This window comes from Oryctolagus cuniculus, chromosome 11 (genome assembly GCF_964237555.1).
Source record: "Oryctolagus cuniculus chromosome 11, mOryCun1.1, whole genome shotgun sequence".
In the NCBI taxonomy this organism is placed as follows: Eukaryota; Metazoa; Chordata; class Mammalia; order Lagomorpha; family Leporidae; genus Oryctolagus; species Oryctolagus cuniculus.
The window spans coordinates 112,325,593-112,341,571 of NC_091442.1; the positions used below are offsets into that span (position 1 = coordinate 112,325,593).

The following is a 15,979-nucleotide window of genomic DNA, read 5'->3' on the forward strand; positions in this document are numbered from 1 at the left end:
TGCATCAATCCCTTTTTCAGCACATAGCCCTCACAACCTAATTACCTCCTCTCAGTCCCGCCACTCCACATGATTACTTGGAAATCAGTTTCCAACACACCAATTTTCAGGACACACCATGGCATTTGGGTAGGTGGCTGTGGAAGTCATTGCGCGCATGTCCCCGAGATTCTAAGGTGTTGCGGGAATGAGAAAGAGATGAGTCTGAAGAAATTCAGACAATGAGAAACAAGCCCTTACTTTCTCCACAGAAACAGCCAATTTCTCTAAGCTCCAGCCCTCACCGCCTCACGCCAGCTGCAACTCCATAGTTTCCTAAGCTTCCCAGTCCGTACCTTATTCTTTAAAAACATCCTAGAAATATTCTCAGCACAGGACATAACACAGCAGTGCTTTTTTTTCCCCCCAGCTGGGGCAAGGTTTGTTATTTTGAGAGCAAGATAAACATCTTATAGTCATTTCTCTCCCGTAGGCAAAAAAGCAAGCAAGGACAAAACTCACCTCTTTTCTTGTCTTGGGTAATTGCTGGTTTTCTTTTTGCCAGACAAATTCAGGGATTATTTGAACGCTGGAATGAATTGGCAGTCAGGATGTCTGTCTCTCCCCCCTGTTTAGGAAACCAGGCTTGTCCTGCTTTATTTTCCCTCTTTGGAACAGTAGGTAATTTTGAAAAGTTTTTTCTTGAATCTGCCTAGAGCCCAGGCGTGGATTCTGCAATACAGAGAAAATAGCATGGTTACAACAAAAGTCAAACTGTGATATGAAAAGGAAGTAAAGTTACAAGTGTAGAGGAGGAACCTGTATTTTACATACAGTAAGCCGAAGGTTACGATTTTCTTTGTCATTGTTGTTTAAAGCAAATGTCTTGTTGGCGTCCAGATCTGTAAAATTCAGTAAGAAATCAGGGAGAAGCTGCTTCCGGCTTTTGGAAGGAGGGGGCTCTGACTCACCCAGCCCCTCCCAGCTGGGTTCCCCGTGTGCTCCCTGGTTGGCTCATTCCTTCAGGAGCAGCAGGTGGAAGTGGCTCTTGTTGGGTAGCAGGAGCACCTGGGGAGAACCCTGGCAAACTGGGGGCAAAATGAGTTCAACATCAGGGCAAACGCGGAAGAGACGTAACCCCCTACTCCCTGATTGGGAGCATGTTCAATCATTAGACATGAAGAGATTTCATTAATTTATGGAACAGGTACTACATATATCTGACAATGAGCTAAAAATGGGACTGGATGGAAGAATAAGACAGCGCCAGCAGATGAAAAATCACCTTCTCATAAGATAAGAGCTGTAGTGGAGAGAGAGTGCAGAGAAGATGGGGGATGTCTGAACCAGGATCATGTGACTGTGTGAGGTGGATAGGGCTGTTACAAGTCCATCAGGCTAGATACAAAACCCATTATCTCCCTCTGTGACCTTGGAAAGTCATTTAAACTCCCTGCACCCCTACTTATTCACTGTATTATAAAAAGGATGCCCACGTCATGAAGATATTGTGATTGTTCGATCAAATCTTCCAGATGCGTCATGTGGAGCAGTGCCTGGCCCGCGGCGAATCCCTGGTGATCGTAGTGTGGGGGTGGTATGTAGGGCCAAGTCGCATTTCACTATTTCAGTAGAGAAATGGAGCTGTGGGCATAGAAGATGACTCAGAGCTCCTGGGTGGACAACTGAGTGGATACTGCGGATAAGCCTGATGAGGATTGGAGAAAGGAGGAGAAAAACGAGAATGGTTTGGAGTCCGTTGGAGCTGCAATACCTGTGGGACGTGGGGTAGGAATGGGGGCACAGGAAGGAGGCCCACATTGCTGACTGCACCAAAGCAACTCTTGAGCCATCAGGACAGCTCAGCATCTCCTCTGCTTCCATCCTGCAAGTCCTATTAGTCAAGCAGGGAACCCAGTTTCTCCGGTGACTCAGACCTTATTCTGCCTCATCCACTATTTCAGGACAGTTCCAGTCCTTACTGGACTCATTAGCTTAACCAATCATTTCTTTTCCATTCAATAGCTACCTGAGGTGTTTATTTTATGCCCAACACTGACTTAGAATCCAGAGGAAAAAAAAACATTGAATAGACTACTTGAGTCTCTTTTTCAATAAGCTTAAGTGTACTTCCATGTACTTAAATGCTGGCATCTCCACACTCCTCCCTACTCCCTGGCAGTTTAATATTCATGGAGAAAGATGTTTTCCCTCCAACATCAACTCTGGATGACATTGTAGCAAAAAGAGAAGAAAAAAAATGATCTCAGAAATCATTTAGTTCAGTCTCCTCAGCTGGATAAGTAGTCATTGAATGTGTATACCACGCAGGCACTCTTGGGCTTTCAGATGGGGACAGAAGTCCTCAGGGACGTGTTAGGGACTGAATGTTTGTGCCCTTCCAAAATTCGTATGTGGAAAACCTGGATCCTCGGTGTGACTGCATTTGAAAACTGTTCCTCTAAGGAAGTAACTAATATTAACTGAGGCCATGGGTTTAAGATTTATTTATATTTATTTGAAAGGCACTGAAACAGAGTAAGGGAGGTAGGGAGAAAGGGAGAGAGAGAGAGAAGGAGAGGGAGGGAGGATGGGGGGAGGGGGAGGGGGAGAGAGGGAGAGAGAGAGAGAGAGAGAGAGAGAGAGAGAGAGAGATTTCCACCATGTGCTGGTTCACTCCCCCAGATGGCCACAATAGCTAGCACTGGGCCGGGCCAAAGCCAGGAGCCAAGAACTTCTTCCAGTTCTCCCATGAGGGTGCAGAGGCCTAAGGACTTAGCCCATCTTCCACTACTTTCCCAGGTGCATTAACAGGGAGCTAGACTGGAAGTGGAGCAGCCAGGACTCAAACCAGCACTCACTAGCATTGCAGATGGTGGCATAGCCCCTTATGGCACAATGCTGACCCCAGGGGTGGGGTTTTGAGATGTTAGGATTATTGTCCTTGTGAGACACTAGGCAGACTGCTCAGTGGCACTCTCCCACTTCTCTGTCTCTCCACTCCCACCCCAAGAGGAAAGATGCTGCGAGCACAGAGGCCAGAGGACAGCCAGCCATCTGAAAACCAGAGAATCCTCACTAGGAACCATACTGGCTGGCCACTTGATCTTGGCCTTCCAGCCTCTACAACTGTGAGAAATCAACCCCAGTCTGTGGTATGTTCATCCACACTAAGATGAAAATACTGGTATACCAGTTGGCTATTGCTATTTTAGAGGTTTTCAAAAAGTTCATTGGAAATGCATTATGAAAAAATTGTGCATAAATTTTCAAATTTTTGCACCAAAATAAACACATTTTTAATTCTATTTTCCCTAGAACTTCTTGTAGAAGTACCACTCCACAGCTTAGCCCCTTAAGCACTAGTTACTTGTGATTTCTAACACATCTGCTGCTGTGTCAGGGATCGGTTTCCAGGCTGGCTTCTGCTGAGGGTAACTTTCTTCTGTGAGTCTTTCATCCTTCATGCTGCAATCAAGAGGAAAATTTCCTTCCATGGCCACTATCCAGGTAAAAGAACAAGTGGAACAGGAACATGGTCTTGGAGCTGGTACCTGGGCATTTCTGTCTCATTCTGTTGGAAATAAGTCTTGGAACTGAAACATGATTACCTGCACCTTGTTCTACTGGCTAACTAAAAGATCAAAGAGACGAGCTCTGGATCAACAAGATAAGTTGCAAAGGTTCATCACAACCAGTGTGAGTACAGGGAAGGGCCTGAAATTAGTCGTTAAGATAAACTAACACATCCGGAATTCAAATCCAGGCCTCTGTAGGCCTTGTTTATGGGCATGGTGACTTTTTAGTTTTAACACTAAAATTAATGCACATGAACCCAGGCATCTTTGCTGTTTGCTGTCTGTAGGACTGAACCTCAGTGAAGTCATAAGTGAGGTGGGAGACTGATTTTGGTCAACGTGTAAAGGGTTCTAATCCCTGTAATCCCACTCATAGCCTCGTGGTGTTCATTCCCTATGCCTCTTTTATACCATGATAAGAACCATCCTTTGTTTTCGAATATGGGGTCCTGGGTTTCTCTTTCCTTTCTTTCTACTAAATCAAAAACTGCTCTCGGGAGGCTTTGCCATAACAACCACAAAATTGATCACTGCATTCTGATGACCTTGGTTCATTGAAAATAATCGTTACTGAGTTTTTAATCTCTATGTGGCTTTGAGCCTGGTGTTAGGTGTTGGTCTCAGTGAAATCACAGAACCCATTCTCAAGGGGCTTACCCTCCTGTAAGGGAAATCATACATGCACACGATTAAGTTTGTTCAATCCCTGGGCAAAAAATATTGACTATAGCACCAGCAATGCCCTAGAAAGCTGTAATCCAATGATGAAGAAAGCAAGCCCACAACCCCTGGATCTGCAGAGCGTGGAGTGCACTCAGACCAGAATACATCAGTGCCTATGCACTATCAGGAACAAGGTAGCTCTTCTGTGAGTTGAGGGGAGCCAGGTGAGAGATCAAGACAGGATAGGGGCTGGCGCCGCGGCTCACTAGGCTAATCCTCCACCTAGCAGCACCAGCACACCGGGTTCTAGTCCCGGTCGGGGCACCGGATTCTGTCCCGGTTGCCCCTCTTCCAGGCCAGCTCTCTGCTGTGGCCAGGGAGTGCAGTGGAGGATGGCCCAAGTACTTGGGCCCTGCACCCCATGGGAGACCAGGTTAAGCACCTGGCTCCTGCCATCAGATCAGCGTGGTGTGCCGGCTGCAGTGGCCATTGAAGGGTGAACCAACAGCAAAGGAAGACCTTTCTCTCTGTCTCTCTCTCTCACTGTCCACTCTGCCTGTCAAAAAATAAAAAAAAAGACAGGATAGGGTGAATGGTAACAAGATGCATAGCGTGGAGTGGGGTGTTTATAAACAATGCTGTTTCCTCTAAGAATGTAGACTAGAATGGTCTCTGGGTTCATGGTCTGCTGTTGATCCTTGGGCTAATTTTCAAGGAGGTGGCCAGGAGTGACTGACTTGAGCAGTAACTCAGCAGTTGTTACAGGTGGTTTCCCTGTTTCTCCAATCCACCAAGTACCAGGTCAAACTACACTCCCTCTATGACAACGTTCCTCAGAACTGCAGCTGGGCAGATCACCCCCACTTTCTGCCTTCCCATAGCAGGAATTTGACTGTCAGGAGGCCAGGAGCCAAGTCTGTACTCACTTGTGTTTTTCCTAACTGTTTTATGTGAAAATGTTTTATCATTGTGACAGGAAAACACATGCCTTGAGAAAAAAAAAAGCAATATGTCTTCTCTTTATTTTGCCCCTAATGATGGTTTATATATCTAGGGAGTGCACAGAAAATAAAGGCTTATCCAGGCAGTATCACCTCGGTTCATGCTGCACTATACAGGTAGAGACAAACAGGACACAATTTCAATCTTAAAAAATCTGAGACTCTCCTGAGAAATACAGATATTCAAAGAAATAGAGTAGATTTCTATGGGAGGATACATTTGTGCTCCTCACTTCATCAAGGAAGGTGTCAGGAAACAGCACACTTTTGCTGAGGTCCGTGAGTTAGAGAGCAGAGACTCTCACATTCAGAAGTAGAGAGGGGTAACAGCAGTGCAATCTGAGGTCACCGCAGGTGCTCTTCCTTACAAGGGATGGGGTCTCTGTCCATCCTCAGGAGGGCATCTGACTCTGTGTACTGAGGTTCTAACATAAAACCCACTAGATCCAGAGATGAGAACTAAGTGGACCTTCATCCTGATGCCCTGACTTGATGTCAACCCAGAACTGACTTTTTCCTTTGAATGTGGTTGCTGCATGGGTAGATTATAGGACATTGTTTCCAAGTCCATGACTGTATCCAGAATGAATAGCACAGTTTCAGACACTGTGTCCCAGTCCTGCCTTCAAGGGCTTCCAGTCAGCTTCTACTTCTCTGTACCAGATGCCACACATAAGCCCCAACCTGCTCCTTAGACACAACCCACCATGGCTGGCTTCTCACTGCCTGCATCTGCCCCAGGGAGCAGAGGAGAAGGAAGGGGCCACCCTGGACTCCCTCTGAGATGCTCTGTCGTTAAATGGGGCATCCTTGTCATCCCTCCAGGGATGAGTGTGCTGAAGGAGGTTACCGGTAGGAACATGTGGGAGATTTGAATCTCCACAGAGTGAGGCTAATATGGGAGGCATGAGTTACATGCCACCACCCACCCCAAACTGTACACGATGTTGGAAAGAACATCAGGGGACTTCAAAAAAGATTGTAGAAAATGGAATTAAAAGATCAGATTACTTTGGTGCAAAAAAAAAAAATTGTAAAAGGCATGTGTATGAGCACCTGGTAACAGAGGATTAGAATTGTCAGCCAAATGTGTTCACATAGAATATAAATAAGGAAGACATCACGTACAAATGAATGCATCCATTTTCAGCAAGCACTCTGAAATATTTTGACATATGTATATGCCCATGTAAACAGTATCCCAATCAAGGCATAGAACATTACCATCATCCCAAAAAGCTTCCTCTGGACTTTCCCCCAATAAGCTCCTCTTCTTCCCAGCCCAGGTAACCACTGATCTGATTCCTATTGCCGCAGTCTAGTTTTGCCTACCCTGGAAGTACACATCAGTGCAATTATACTGCACATGCTCTTTGGTCGTGGCCTCTTCAGCCCACTGAGATTGTTTCCAATGTTGTACTAACAATTTTCAAAAATGCAAAAAAAGTTAAAAGAACTTTATGGTGAATTCCGGCCTACTCACCGCCTAGATTCTACCATTAACATTTGACTTGGCTTGCTCTATATGTCCATCAATCGATCTTATTTCCTGATGCATTTCAAAGCATACTGAAGACATCATTAGACATCCTCCTCAATACTTCAGGACATATTACCAATCCACCTGTAATATTTGCTCACACTTGAGGGGCCTTAAAAAAGCTCATGAAGAATGAGAAGAATCTTTGAATTCTATTTTTCCACAAACTATTTGAAGCCTCCTAGTATTTTCTTTGAGGGTAAAATTAGCATGCAATAAAACAGACAAATGGTTGGCATGCAATTTCTGAGTTTTAACAAACATTTATTTCTTTGTTACCCAAACCCCTTTCAAAATATAAAGCAGTACATCACTCCAGAAATCTCTCATGCCTTTTCCTGGAAACAACCTCTATTCCCACTACCAAGGCATTTTCTATGCTGATTTTTTCCACTATAAGTTAGTTTTGTCTGTTCCAGGACTTCACAAAATGCAATAACACATTATGTACTCTTTCGTGTAAGGCTCCTCTCACTTAGCAGGAGGCCTTCAAACTTCCCCATATCTGTGTTTTCATCAGCATTTCTCTATTTTTATTGTTGAATCATATTCTATAGCATCCACATACCACAGTGTGTTTATCCATTCTCTTTGTTTTTTTTAATTTTAACTTTTATTTAATGAATATAAATTTCCAAAGTACAGCTTATAGATTACAATGGCTTCCCCCCATAACGTCCCTCTCACCCGCAACCCTCCCCTTTCCTGCTCCCTCTCCCCTTCCATTCACATCAAGATTCATTTTCAATTCTCTTTATATACAGAAGATCAGTTTAGCATACATTAAGTAAAGATTTCAACAGTTTGCTCCCACACAGAAACATAAAGTGAAAAATACTGTTTGAGTACTATTATAGCATTAAATCTCAATGTACAGCACACTAAGGACAGAGATCCTACATGAGGAGTAAGTGCACAGTGACTCCTGTTGTTGACTTAACAAATTGACACTCTTGTTTATGGCATCAGTAATCACCCTAGGCTCTTGTCATGAGCTGCCAAGGCTATGGAAGCCCCCTGAGTTCACCGACTCTGATCATATTTAGACAAGGCCATGGTCAAAGTCGAAGTTCTCTTCTCCCTTCAGAGAAAGGCACCTCCTTCTTTGATGACCCGTTCTTTCCACTGGGATCTCACTTGCAGAGATCTTTCATTTAGGTTTTTTTTTTTTTTTCCAGAGTGTCTTGGCTTTCCATGCCTGAAATACTCTCATGGGCTTTTCAGCCAGATCCGCATGCCTTAAGGGCTGATTCTGAGGCCAGAGTGCTGTTTAGGACATCTGCCATTCTATGAGTCTGCTGTGTATCTCGCTTACCATGTTGGATTGTTCTCTCCCTTTTTTATTTTAAGATGTAGGAATGAACATTTTGATTTCTATATTTGGATTTTAAAAAATTGTACACTTCCTATTTCCTCTTCTGTCTATTAATTTGCATATTTCTAAAAGAATGAACATTTCATTGAGGTTATAAATGCATTGGAATACTGTCATTTGTAATGCTTTTATTATCATCAGATGTCTGTATGAGTTGGACCGGTTCTTGAGATAGGACACCAGCATATCCAATCTATCGTGAGATATGCTATGTTAGGAGAAGTGTAGAGTGAATGTGGAAGAAGAAAGGAAATTCTCTCTTAAGGTGGCATTTAAGTTTAGATGTTAAAGATGAGTGGGAGTTATCCAGCAGGAAGAAATAGAGGGGGGAGACAGGGGATTGCATCACAAACAGCAGCGACAAGGGGAAGCCAGGTCTGTCAAAGCACTCTGAGCAGTCATGTAGAGGGTTACGGAGAAGATGATGCAGACAGTGAGAGAAAGAAACAGTGCCTTAAGGACCTGTCACACAAATTTTCTCAGATCCCCATTTATTGAATACTTTATTTATTATAATTACCCTATCACAGGAATATTAGTCCCATATTAGCAAGTTCCTTGTCACTTTTTAACCATTGGATCCTTAGGACCTAAAAGATCCCCTGATGCACTGCAGGAACTCAATAAATATTTATAGACTCAATCAATTGATCAATCAATCAATGTCCACTTTGTCCCCCTTCAATATCTTTTCTATTAAGATCTTAAAAAGAGCAAAGCCGAGTTGAGATGAGAGGGGAAGGAGGTATCCAGGCTCACCACCAGCTGATTGCCTAGCCCGCCAGTACCCACCCAACAGCCTGAGTGACTCACATCAGCAGGACTGTTATGAAGTCGTCTTACTGGGCAGTGGTGTGTCCAGGCTGCTCCATCTGCAGTATAGGGAAAGGCAGTTGAGCACAACCTGCTCCTCTGAGTGAAACACGGTAATGGGCAAGGCACGAGGGAAGAGCTTGGGAGTTAAGGAACAGATTTAGAATTAATATTTTTCTACTTTTTCCCACCATCCAGTGGAATAAAAGAAAGTCCATGGCTGTGGAGCCTGCACTCTCTAATCAGCTGTGACTCACAACATAATAGCGCCTCACCATCATTCAGCTTGGTGGTCAAGGCATTGCTCCTCATCTTACCCACGGGGAAACTGAGCCTCAGAAAGACAAAACCTTGCCCAACCACTAGCTGCCACACACTCGTTGTCTAGTGGTTGTCACACAACCACTAGAATAAGGAAGGGATGGCTTTCAGGGTCCTGGTTCATGCTCCAGTAAGAAACACTGCAAGCAATTCCTTTCTCATGATCTTCTCTTTGCTCCATGCCGGAATTTTTCACTTCCCTCTTTGTGTCTGTTTTCCACTCAGAAGTCAATGAGCATTTACACCACTTTTATTTATAAGCCTGTCTTCTCATGGTCATAGTCAGGAAGAGCATTCCCCAAGCCTCACCTAATGCCTGGCTTACAGAACATGCTTGGTCTGGTCACCATGTATCAGAGGTCAAGGTTGCAGGCATCAGAGAAAGCTGGGGTTGACCCAACCCCCATGTTACTGGGCACTAGGTAACCTCAGTTTTCTCATTTGTCTAGCCACTCCCACTGAAACCCAATACAAAGTAAGTGCTCATTGTTAGCTGTTACTAATATTAATGACAAATATTTGTTAACTCTCATCTTCAGGCAAATTTACTAATTCCCAAAAGACACAGTCATTTGGTGATCCTGACTTGGACCCAGAGTCCTAGATGGACCCTTGCTGCAATGAGTTTGGAGGAAAAAAGAATACTGAACTCTTTGTGCCAGCGTGTGGGGGGCAGAGATAATTCAGCCTTCTGCAAAGGAAAATTAATCATCCTGGCTTTGCTCAGCAGGCAGAGAGCAAGAAAGCCAGTTGTTCCTTCCCTGCCACTCACAGAATTGTTCAGGAAATGAAGAAAGAAGCTGGGATTGTAGGAGGCAGCGGCCCCACGGACTACATCCTCCACATCAGATATGAGCATTATCTGCTTCCTCTCGGTCCCTCTGTCCCCGCTTACTTAGCCCCCTAGAGTGACAGGCTCCCAGCACAACAGCCTCCTGCTTCTCGCATTGTTATGCCTTAGATTAATCTGGTCTCAATACATTCCAACAATACATACTTTATCTCTGACTGCTGAAAAAGACTATCTGCTACAACGATTTGAATTGAGTCTAAAATATTGGGTGCATATGCTAAAATTGCCTACCGCAGAGATAAACACACAATATGTGACTCCTTGGTACCTCAGAAAACATTTTCCAAATGGATGGTGGCCCATGTCCTGAGCCCTCTCAAAATTACCACTGAACCACTGCAATACTGTCTATGTAGACAAATCTGTTTACTTTCTGTCTTGAACACTTTGTGATGTGTCTTCTACAATGATGCTAATGGTAATTGTGTGACTTCAGTGGGATCCATGTTGCTATGCTGAGCTTTTACATAAAGCAAAATTGAGACATGGAGTCTGTTTCTAACATGGCTACTAACAATTAATGTCATGGCTTCCTGTATTTAAGATCCACAATTCTTCCATAGTAATGTGGTAGACATCATTCCCTACCCAAAGTTCATTATCTCTTTCTTCACATTATGAGAACAACAACATGTCCAGTTAATAATACTCTCCTCTTCATATTTTTCTGAAGCTAAGTGTGGCCATGGGGGCCTGCATTGATCATGCGAAGTGTTTGGAAAGTGATTTTAGCAAGTATAGACTCTGCATGGCCCTTTCTCACCACTTTGCCTATAATGCAAACATCAGAGTCTGGAAGTGTCGCAGCCATCTTGGGACTAGGAGACCACAAATAGAACAAAACACTAAGAATGGAAAGAGAGAGGCGATGAAAAAAGCCTGGTATCCTTACAGCCTTGTGGAGCCACCAACACTGACATTGGATTGCTTATCTCTGCCTGCTTCTAAATAATTCATTATTTGTTGAATTTGTTGTTGCTGAAAAACATGAGTCCTAATCAACCAGACACATCATTTCTTTGATTTTCTGGTCAGACAAGAAAACTCCTGTTCTTTTAAATCTCTGCCTAACTGCTCCCACATAAGTAAAATCTTCCCTGAACTTTCCAGGGTAATTTAAGGACTTCTTTCTCTGGACTTCCATGATAGGCTATAGAAAAACTCCTTATTGAACACATGATCTTGGGTAATTGCACACTGGTATGTCTGTTCACCCCCAATAAACACCTGCAAGGAAAAGGATTATAACAGATAGCACCAGACCTGCCGGTTGGTCAGTACTCAGTTACGTTTCATGTCATCAGTTGCTTCCCTTATGTGGTATCACCCACATTAATTGCTGCATTTTTTTTGGAGATCTTGACTCAATTTTGAAGAGTGATGCTTTCCAGAGGACATACTCAGCCCTCTTCTAATCTCCTTCCTTGAATGACTGAATTCAGTCTAATAGTGCGTCATGCTATGAAGAAGATGCTGGTGCTGCCCAGTCCACATTTCTACTTCAGAGACCTCTACTCCAGACCCACCTATACTCATGGTTGTATGGTCCAGTGCTTAGAGGCACTGTTTTGGAGTCCATCTACCAGAAGTCAAATTCTTTTTGTAAGAAAAGATTGATTGATTTGAAAGTCAGAAGTCAGAGTTACAGAAAGAGAGAGAGAGAGAGAGAGAGAGATCTTCCATTCACTGGTTCACTCCCCAGATGGTGGCAATGGCCAGCACTGGGCCAGGCCAAAACCAGAAGCCAGAGCTTCTTCCAGGTCTCCCACGTGGGTAGCAGAGACCCAAGAACTTGCTGCTTTTCCCAGGTGCATTATCAGAGAGCTGGTTCAGAAGTGGGGCTGCTGGGACACAAACCAGCACCCTTATGGGATGCTGGCATCACAGGCAGTGGTTTTACCTGCTACATCACAACACCAGCCCCCAGGGTTCAAGTTATAAGTCTTAATTTATTAAATAAATGACTTTGGGCTGCTTATGCAAACCCTCTGTGCCTGTTTCCCTCTCTGTAAGAAGGAGCAATAATAGTACCTAGAAGTTATTTAAAGAATTTGTATACAAGTTTTCTGTCTGATATCTACATAATGGTTCATTGTCCCAGTTAGTGCCTTACATATTAATTTTTCCTTTTAAAATTGTTATTATATATATTTAAGGTATACATGATGATGTTTTGATATAGATGTTCAAAAAGTTACTACAGTCAAGCAAACTAATATATCCATCATCACATGTAGTTACCCTTTTTTCAAACCAATGAGTTTTGAAGAACCACAGTGTAACTTTTCCATACTTCCCTTTTATGACTCCTGCAGTTTTGAGTGCTTTTCAAAGAAATATTTGTCTTTAAACAGACCATGACAATTTTTCTACTGTTTATTTTTTCTTAGAAAGTTTACAGTTTCAATGTCTACATTTAATTGTAATCCATTTTATTTATTTTATGAGGTAGAGATTAAGATTTTGATTTCTATATTTGGTTTCTAAAACATCGTACAGATTGCTATTCTTTCTTCCTTAAATACTTAATAGAATTTCCCAGGGAAGCCATTGTGGGAGTTAAGGGCTTCACTACAGAGGTAAAACCCTCAGTGGCAGGCTCCTATTAAGTGTTGGCTGTGATTATTGCAGTCACTAGACAGGCGTATGCGGTGACCCTACAGACACTCCCTCTCCACTTACTCATTCTCAGACCATCCCTTTCCTTCTACACATAGGCAGGCACCTGCTCAACTTCCCACACTCTCCATCTCAGTTAATGCCACCATCACCTCTCCAGTGTCTGCAACGGAAACCAAATTAGACATTGCTTTTCTCTTAACCCTTCCTCCAGGTATTGATAAAAGTCTGCCCAAGAGTCAAACATACCTCATGGTTATTCTTTGTTTTATATTTATTACTTATTCAAAAAGCAGAGTGACAGAGACAGAGAGGAAGAGGAAGAGACAGAGTGAAAGAGATCTTACAGTCACTGGTTCACTACTCAAATGCCAGCAATAGCCAGGGCTGGGCCAGGGACTCTATCCTGCTCTCCCTTGCAGGTGGCGGGGGCCCGTGGATTTGGGCTATGCTCTGCTGTTTTCCCAGGCACATCATCAGGGAACTGGATCAAAAGCAGAGCAGCTGGGATGCTAGCCAGCACCAACACAGGATGTTGGCCTCACAGGCAGTGGCTTAATCTGCTGTACCACAACACTGGCCCCACTGTGAATATTCTGGAAGGCCTCTTAAGATCACAGAACCGGTAAGGCACAAAGTTACTGGGAGAGTAACTTGTGTCCACTAATTGCTTCCACCACATTTTGGCTGTCATGAGCTTTCCCTTGCGAGGCCATCTTCCTATGACTTTTGCAGGTCATTAGCAGGGAGCTGGATCCAAAGTGGAGCAGCAGGGACACGAACTGGTGCCCGTAAGTGATGTCGGTGTCTCAGGTAATTACGATCACACCACTTCCCTATTAAAACCCTCCAGGGACTCCCAGGATGATGGCAACCCCATGGAAAGTAGAGTTTCTCCTTCGCTTGTTCCCTGCTCAACTGCACAGATCCCATCCCACCAGTCTCTCCAACATGGCCATACTGCAGCCACCTAGAACTGTCTTTTCTTCCTCAATCCACTATATTGATTCATTCCTCCATATTTTTGATTATTTTATTCTTCGCATCTGTTATACTCTTTGTCTAGCATGTGACCCCTGCATAACCTTTAGGGTTGACATCTCATTGTTTGAGTTTTAATTTGGCTCTCACCACATCTGCAGATAGCGCTCAGGTTTCCCACACAGTTTTGGTCCTTTTTTATATTTCTATGGTATGTTCAGAGCATCTATCAAATTGAAATAAAGCTGATAACAACTAAGTACTTGAGTGACTTTCTTCTCTAGACTAGAAAATTATCAAAGACAAAAAATTCCACTTCTGTTCAGCTTATGGTCCCAGTACCTAACTCAATGCCTCAAACTGCTGATGCTTTATAAACAGCTGTGGATTAAATAATTCTTCATCATAAAAAGTAGCACTTGATTCACAGACACCCAAGTTTTAATGGATTTCAGTGATCTTTCCACCCAACACTTCTACTTCATAGGAAATGGTCAGAGGAGAAAGGGAGTTTGCCTGAGCTCATGGAGTTAAGTTAGTGACAAATGTAGATGAAGCCTAGCTTTTCTGATTCTGGTCACAGGTTCTTTCTGCTGTACTTCTCTTTTGATCAGCTTTATTATTTTAGCTAAAATATCTGAGAGGAGTTTCTTGGGAAGGAAAAGTTTATTTTGGCTAACAGTTTGGAGGTTCACAGTCCAAGATTAGGCAATTCCATTAGTCTGAGTTCTGGTCTCCATCAAATGGAAGAACCATCACATGGTAAGCCAGGAAGCATAGAGACACAGGGAGTACACACTTCCTGTGTAATCTACCCTCGCACAAGGGCTACTTTCAAAAGAGAAGCCCTTGGTGACCCTAAAGACTTTCCACCAAGTCTACCTCTCAGGTGCCAAAATTAGATCAAGCATCTACCCTTAACCCATCAACTTTTTAGTTGTTTTTTTTTTTATTGGTTTGTTTTTGTTTTATACAGAGAGAGGAGAGAGGAGAGAAGAGAGAGGAAAGAGAGAGAGAGAGAAAGAGAGAGAGAGAGAGAGAGAAACATCTTCCATCTGCGGGGTCACACCTCAGATGGCAATGGCCAGAGCTGGGCCAATCTGAAGCCGGGAGCTTCTTCCGTGTCTCCCACATGACACTTGGCCCATCTCCTGCTGCTTTCCAAACACATTAGCAGTGATCTATATCAGAAGTGAAACAACTGGGACCAGAAATGGTGCTCATTTGGGAAGCAGGCACTGCAGGCAGAGGTTTACCCTCTACATCACAGCACCAGCCTCAGTCCATCAACTACATGACTTTGGGACTTAAACATCTACATGAGTTTATAGCATTTATCTTTTTCCCAAAATGAAGAAAAATTTCCAGAAATCCCTGCAGAATTCAGCTAACACTTCATTGGCTAGAACCAATGAACTCCCAAAGCTGATTTGTACCTGCTTTGGAAGAGTATATTTTAAAACATTTTTGGTATGTTATGTTCCAGTTGTTACACCACTGATGAAATGACATCAACCATGGGTAGAGAGTCACATGATGAAAATTAGCTAACCCTATATACTGTATTAGGATTACTATTTTGGTTGTTTGGGGGAACTATGGCATATCCTAAACCTCCTACATGGGAGACTTGAAGTAAGAATTATTCATTGAGCATAGTGCTTTTCTTTACACACGAGGGGTCTGTTTGCAAGGAAAAAGTCAATGGATATTTGAGAGTGATTAAGGCTCACTATCAAAGACTCTGTAAAACATTTTATAGATATATTTTGTTAGGGCCTGCCTAACAGGATCTCCTCAGTGTACACACTTTCATTTCTCCAAGTCATAAAATAGAGAGAAAGAATTGTACCTCAGTGATTTGGTGCAGCACTGGGCTGGGGAGGAGTTTAGATGTGCAGTCGTGATGTATGTTTTCTCTGCTACCCTTTGGAAACATGATTCAATGACATAGTCAAAGCAAAGGAAGGATATAGGATTTCCTAAGTGGTTTAATTCAAGATCATTCTATCAAGCATCCAGGTCTTCAAACAAACTCAAAAAGAAACTGTCAAATAACCACCCTCGTTTTCCAAACGTGCAGACCCACAAAAGTTTCAAAAGACTGACAGGAGGCAAGCCAGATAAATCCCTGATTTGACAAAGCCAATCTAAACAGCATTTCATACTTGGGGAGCCTCCAGGTACAAGTCTTTATCTGGCGATGGTCTCTTTGCAAAAGTGAATTCATCTCACTTGTTCCAATGAATGCCTGAA

General features: G+C 43.2%; 1 long non-coding RNA gene across 1 annotated transcript in view; it reads right to left on the reverse strand.

Moving 5' to 3' along the window:
- Nucleotides 1-377: 377 nt before the first annotated feature.
- The window catches only part of LOC138844427 (uncharacterized), a 51,331-nt gene continuing 35,729 nt past the window's right edge, over nt 378-15,979 (reverse strand). The window contains exon 3 of the long non-coding RNA XR_011380266.1: nt 378-711. This is a non-coding gene — a long non-coding RNA (uncharacterized lncRNA). The remainder of the gene's footprint in view (nt 712-15,979) is intronic.